The sequence below is a fragment of the Schistocerca cancellata genome, chromosome 1 (assembly GCF_023864275.1).
Source record: "Schistocerca cancellata isolate TAMUIC-IGC-003103 chromosome 1, iqSchCanc2.1, whole genome shotgun sequence".
NCBI classification, from domain to species: Eukaryota; Metazoa; Arthropoda; class Insecta; order Orthoptera; family Acrididae; genus Schistocerca; species Schistocerca cancellata.
The window spans coordinates 335,720,408-335,727,561 of NC_064626.1; the positions used below are offsets into that span (position 1 = coordinate 335,720,408).

The 7,154-nt window shown below is 42.3% G+C and overlaps 1 non-coding gene across 1 annotated transcript; it reads left to right on the plus strand.

Annotated features, from left to right (window-relative positions):
* Positions 1-1,973: 1,973 nt before the first annotated feature.
* On the plus strand, positions 1,974-2,048 carry Trnas-uga (transfer RNA serine (anticodon UGA)). Its single transcript has one exon. It is a non-coding gene; the product is annotated as a tRNA-Ser (tRNA).
* The last annotated feature ends 5,106 nt before the right edge of the window (positions 2,049-7,154 follow it).

The following is a 7,154-nucleotide window of genomic DNA, read 5'->3' on the forward strand; positions in this document are numbered from 1 at the left end:
TAACTCATTACCCGAATGTTCGCATGAGACAAAAAAGGGTTTCCTCAACAGCAACTATTTCAAGTTGCATTTGATAGATTAATGGAGATCAGAAAACATATTTTTATCTTCATTCGCAGTTTATGCTTACATTTCCGACCTTCTCCATTTAAAAGTGGCCCCCACTCCTTGCCCCATAGCTACAAATACCAAAAGTGTTCCTACGTGTTTGAACTGCTCCGTAAATATGAGAAACACCCTGTCAGTAGGCAATTGTCTGACGTTGTATCCAATAAATTATACCAGCTTCCGTTGCTCACAATGAAATACGTCTTCCGCTACACGAGAAGATTCAAAATTGCTACAGATTTCCAGTTCTCTTCCTTAAAGAGTTCAAGAAAAGAGAAGCTCTGTCTATTCTACTTTTTCTACGCTGTTCGTGTATTTCGCTACTATTCTAAACGCTCAATAATCACGGTGCAATGAGCTTTTCTAAAAATATAAATGTTTCATTAAGTACTTCATAATATGGACGCTACATTGTAACATATAGAGAAAATTTTAATTAATATTTATTATATAAAAAAACTGAGACGCGATAGATATCGTAATTATATTTCCAGTATAGATGAGCGTCCGCGGCCACTATTGTATCCGTGCATACAGGAACGGAGAAAACCCATCGATCGTCTTTAGTCTTGAAGCTAATTAATCACTCCAAGAATGCTCGAGTTGTAGCCTAATGTTTCAAGCCTCCTCCAGCACCTCTCAAAGTGCTTCTACAACTTTCTTCCGCGCCTCTCATCCATTTATCACCCTAGCAGCCTCTTCTTTGCAGCCTTTGTTCGCCGTGATTGGAGAACTGCCAGAGAAGCAATTACAGTACACCAGCATCGTGAAAGATCTCACAACACGCGGCCGAGTAGACAAGGTGGTTCTTCTAGAGTTAAATAACTGCAATGTTGATAGACGTAAGACAATGTGAGTACAACTGCGCTAAATTTTGTAAACGTAAAGTTTCCCTTTGGCATTACATCTTGCTTTTCCGGAAGCCATCCGTGAGAGATATACTATTTCTATAAAGCAGGAATAAGTCAAAAAAGGCTAAAGATCTATTCTATAACTAATGACCGGCGCAGGTGTAGAAGTAGATGGAGCCCTCATAACACTATAGAAACTGAAGGACCTGGGGATGCCTGCCGCTCAGGCACGCTTCAATTGAAACAGCTCACGTACGCCATCGTAAGCCTACTTGAAAGCAAGAAAACTCCATTTCATTATGTGCTTTCCTTGTAAAAACAGAATATCAAGTCATTTGTTCACATTCATCACTGCAAAGGTAAAGCGACGGCAAATAATCCTTGTTTCTTTCTGTTTAAATCGTCGCTATAGCAGCTATATCTAATACAAGTAAGACAACAAGCAACCAACACAGTCACCACCTGCTTCAAATTATCACAGTCTTGTTCAGTTCACCATGAAAATCACTACCTCTGACTCTAAAATACCCAACTCAACATTTGAGACCTGTCATCCTTCCACGCCCCTTCTTTAAGGCGCCATGTGCCATTCCGCACCAGCACTGCCAAGAGAACTACAGCTTCCTGATACGACGAATCGTTGCAACGATCATCGCTTTTATGTGCTACTTATGCTACTAGTGCACTAAGCTGGATATTAAAAAAAGGAGGGTAGATGAAGATTGAATATCCCGTCGATAATGAGTTCGTAAAGGTCGAAATACAAGCTCGCAAAGGAATAAGGTAGATAAGTCATGGGAATCATAAATCTAGATATATTCATTTTGAAAATTCCTGGCATATTGAAACTATGTGCAGGACCGAGACTTGAACTCGGGACCTTTGCCTGTCGCGGGCAAGTGCTCTACCAACTGAGCTACCCAAGCACGACTCACGCCCCGTCCTCACAGCTTTACCTCTCCTAGTACCTAGGCTCCTACCTTCCAAACTTTACAGAAGCTCTCCTGCGAACCTGTTTGGGTAGCTCAGTTGGTAGAGCACTTGCCCGTGAAAGGCAAAGGTCCCGAGTTCGAGTCTCGGTCCGGCACATAGTTTTAATCTGCCAGGAAGTTTCATATCAGAGCACACTCCGCTGCAGAGTGAAAATCTCATTCTGGAAATATATTCATTTTATTTGCACTCTTAGGTTTCTAGTGTCACAGACTGCCTTGTCATTTTAACATCCAATGTGCTCATCTTAATTAGTATTTTCCTTTAGTCTGCTAGGACTACCGAAGCAGGAAGCGGGTATTCACTGGGGTGACAGTGTTACGTCGGAAATATTTTACCCAGGAGTAACCCGGCGGGGTCAGGGATTTTTCCTGCCTCGAGATGACTGGGGAGTGGTCAGGTAAACGTGGCAAACAGATGCGAATAAGGAGGGGGTCCATTTTGTTGTCACATAAAATTTTCAGATTTACCTTCGAAATATATATACAGGGTGGTCCATTGATCGTGAACGGGCAAAATATCTCACGAAACTTCTCTACCTTGAAGAGGGAAACCAGATGGCGCTATGGTTGGCCCGCTAGATGGAGCTGTCATAGGTCAAACGAATGTCAACTGCTTTTTTTAGAAAGGAAACCCCATTTTTATTACATATTCGTGTAGTACGTAAAGAAATATGAATGTTTCAGTTGGACCACTTTTTTCATTTGTGATAGATGGCGCTGTAATAGTCACAAACATATGGCTCACAATTTTAGACGAACAGTTGGTAACAGATAGGTTTCTTAAATTAAAATATAGAACGTAGGTACGTTTGAACATTTTATTTCGGTTGCTCCAATGTGATACATTTACCTTTGTGAACTTATCATTTCAGAGAACGCATGCTGTTACAGCGTGATAACCTGTAAATACCACATTAAATGCTCAAAATGATGTCCGTCAGCCTCAATGTATTTGGCAATACGTGTAAGGACATTCCTCTCAACAGCGAGTAGTTCACCTTCCGTAATGTTCGCACATGCATCGACAGCGCGCTGACGCATGTTGTCAGGCGTTGTCGGTGGATCACAACAGCCAATGTCCTTCAACTTTCCCCACAGAAAGAAATCCGGGGACGTCAGATCCTGTAAACGTGCGGGCCATTGTATGGTGCTTCGACGACCAATCCACCTGTCATGAAATATGCTATTCAGTACCGCTTCAATCGCACGCGAGCTATGTGCCGGACATCCATCATGTTGGAAGAACATCGCCATTCTGTCACGCAGTGAAACATCTTGTAGTAACATCCGTAGAACATTACGTAGGAAATCAGCATACATTGCACCATTTAGATTGCCATCAATAAAATGGGGGCCAATTATCCTTCCTCCCACAATGCCGCACCATACATTAACCCGCCAAGGTCGCTGATGTTCCACCTGTCGCAGCCATCGTGGATTTTCCGCTGCCCAATAGTGCATATTATGCCGCTTCACATTTCATTGGTGAAAGACGATTCGTCGCTAAATAGAACGCGTGCAAAAAATCTGTCATCGTCCTGTAATTTCTCTTGTGCCCAGTGGCAGAACTGTACACGACGTTCAAAGTCGTCGTCATGCAATTCCTGGTGCATAGAAATATGGTATGGGTGCAATCGATGTTGATGTAGCATTGTCAACACTGACGTTTTTGAGATTCCCGATTCTCGCGCAATTTGTCTGCTACTGATGTGCGGATTTGCCACGACAACAGCTAAAACACCTACTTGGGCATCATCATTTGTTGCAGGTCGTGGTTGACGTTTCACATGTGGATGAACACTTCCTGTTTCCTTAAATAACGTAACTATCCGGCGAATGGTCCGGACACTTGGATGTTGTCGTCCAGGATAACGAGCAGCATACATAGCACACACCCGCTGGGCATTTTCATCACAATACCCATACATCAACACGATATCGACCTTTTCTGCAATTGGTAAACGGTCCATTTTAACACGGGTAATGTATCACGAAGCAAATACCGTCCGCACTGGCGGAATGTTATGTGGTACCACGTACTTATACGTTTGTGACTATTACAGCACCATCCGTCACAAAGCTAAAAAATTGGTCCAACTAAAACATTCATATTTCTTTACGTACGACACGAATATGTAATAAAAATAGCGGTTCCTATTTTTAAAAAAACGCAGTTGATATCTGTTTGACCTATGGCAGCGCCATCTAGCGGACCAACCAGAGCGCCATCTGGTTTCCCCCTTCAAGCTAGACGAGTTTCGTTCTTTGCAGTTTTGTCGTTTGATGCTTATTTCGTGAGATATTTTGCCCGGTCACTATCAACGTACCACCCAGTATATGCGCTTGACGTAGGGTCACAGAGCAGAAAACAGTTAAATTTTGGAAATCTGTTTGATATTGTACATGGTCATGAAGATGTTGTGACACCCAGATAGGAAGATTGTGGGTATTTACCTTGTGACTTAGGTGAAAAGTTGCATTATCACTGAATACCACACTATCACAATCATGTTCCCTGCAACACACTTCTTTTGCAAAGTTATAACGTATACCATAGTCATCTGCCTTTAAAGCATGTACAAAATGTAACCCGCATGTGTAAGCCCCTTCACGGGTCCTCGGGCTGTTTATTCGGTGTTCATGGCCACCTCTGACCAAAACTTGTAGAAGAATGAGGAATATTATTAAATAAAAAATGTAAAAAGCTAGTTTATGAAAATTATCTTTTTCGTTCGAAAACTACGTGTACGTTTACGTCAGGTCTCGTTCCCAAGCAACGGCTGTAATCAGTTCCCCAAGTGGGACCCGCACGTAGGTTAGACCTGTGGATGTGGTCTCCTTGCTTCATTGTTTCTGCAAAACCTGGGGGTCACGTCTTGCGCATGATATTCCGGAAAGCCGCGAGCTCAGTCGACCAACCAAAGCGCTCGCTGGCACATATGCGGTCAGAGACATCATTCAATGTGAACGTCCTTCGAGAGTGAACTAGCGGTTTCATCGTTCGCTTTTTGACCGCTTCATTACTTCCAACACAGATCGGTGCCTAAAGTCGGGTTCATTCAAAATGTGTGTGTGAATTCCTAAGGGACCAAACTCGGGATTATTGAAGAGGCTTGCTGTTTATCCATAGCCTTCACAACAAGGAGAGCTTGCGGCTTATATTAACGAGGAGCGAGGACGACTAAATGGATAGCTATCACATAAAGTATCACAGCCGGATTCATTACATGATAACGCTGTAAGTGCTCCATTAGCTGCAATACCCTGTGGAACTGGATTAACTAAAAGGCATAAGTGCAAAAAAAGCTATTTAGAAATGGGCTTTATCGAGATAGAGGAAAAGCTCAGTGCGTAGTCTGTGTGCGAATTCTTCCAAACAGTTCGATGGTTCCAGTTTAACTGCACCCTTATTTTGAGGGTACGCACCCAGACTTCCGGACTAAAGACACTGATTTTCTCAAGAGATTGATTTTAGCTGCTCTTCAACACTGCAGGAAACTCATGCAAAAACAATTAAAGAAAACTCACTAAAACCTACTTTCTTGGTAAGTTATCGAGTGGCAAAGATAGGCAAAGCTCATATCATTGTGGAAAGCCTCATAAAACCGTGTGTTGGCGATATTGTTCTCATACGCTAGACGAAAAGACACTAAAATTTGTGTCTTCGGTGCCGCTAACAAACAATACTGTCAAGAGATAGTTGACATATCAAATGACGTGAAAGAATCTCTGGTTTCTAGCATTCAATGCAAATCACTTTCTCTCCCAGTACATAAATCTACTGACGTTGTAGGATTATTGGCTTTTGTCCGTCACGAATACTAGGGAGGTTTCGAGGACGAGCTGTTACTGCGAAACCAGTACCTGCCAATACAACAGGTGCCGAAAATTTCGTTCGTTGAACTTCTTTTAAAGTCCATTGGGATTTCGTATCTAATTGGATCGATGTGTGCACAGATGGTACGAAAGCTATGACATGTCCAACGGTCGGAGCGATACCTAAAATAAAATATAGCTCGAAAGATTGCAACGGTAGTCAATGCGCTCTCCACAGGTATGCTTTAGCTGCGAAACAAATTCCGGCTCCTTACAAGAAAGTTTTAGATGAATCCATCAACATTAATAATTACATTAAATCACGTCCGTTGAAGAAGAGACTGTTCACACTACTGTGTGGAGATGTTGGAAGCCTTCATCTTGTCCTTTTTCTCCATAGAGAAGTGCAGTGGCTCTCACGTGGGAATACAGTCTCTCAGTTGTATGCATTACGTTTAGAAATTCTAGCTTTACTTTAAAGCAGTTATACCAAATAAGCAGACCTTGTTATTGACGGAGATTGGATTTGTACGCTTGTTTATTTAGCAGATGTTTTCTCCAAGACGAACGAAACGAATATTTTACTCCAAGGGAAAAGTATAACAACGGTCATTGCCAACGTCATAGTTCGAGACAGCTTTAAATATGGCAGTGACTCAGCAACCACGCGGTCTGATGCGTGTTGTCACGGTCCGGGCGGCTCCCCCCCCCCCCCCCCCCCCCCCCCCGTCGGAGGTTCGAGTCCTCCTTCGGGCATCGGTGTGTGTGTCGTCCTTAGCGTAAGTTAGTTTCAGTTAGATTAAGTAGTGCGTAAGCTTAAGGACCGATGAACTCAGCAGTTTGGTCCCATAAGACCTTACCATAAATTTCCAAATTTTTCAGCAACCGTATACCAGTTTCAACATAGGATTATACAGCCAACCAGTTGCAAATAAATGTTAGGTACACTGACCTAGGTTTCGGCACCTGTTAAGGGTGTCTTCATCACAATAAAATTTTGATAAATCGTGTAAAGTAATACATAGAAAATTAAGTATGACAAAAAACACATTAACCGAGATGACAACTTTCAAGATGGACAAAGGTTTCGTATGTAAAATTACATTGCTAAAAAGCAATGGTCAGAATTTAGAGCAGCTATGCTCAAGTCAATAGTTAAATATAATGTTCCAGTCTCTGCCACGTGTGCCTACCTGAGAATATCAGACTGACTGGCCAAGTGGTTTACACTGCTGTCACGAAAGCAATACAAAGTGTGCCGTCTATCAGACGCGCACAGTGACACGTGGCCGTTAGAAACAGTGTAACAGAAATAATTGAAAAAGACTGACATACAATTTTAAAAAACAAAATATAAAGGAAGAGAGCTTAATGTCTATTTGGAAAT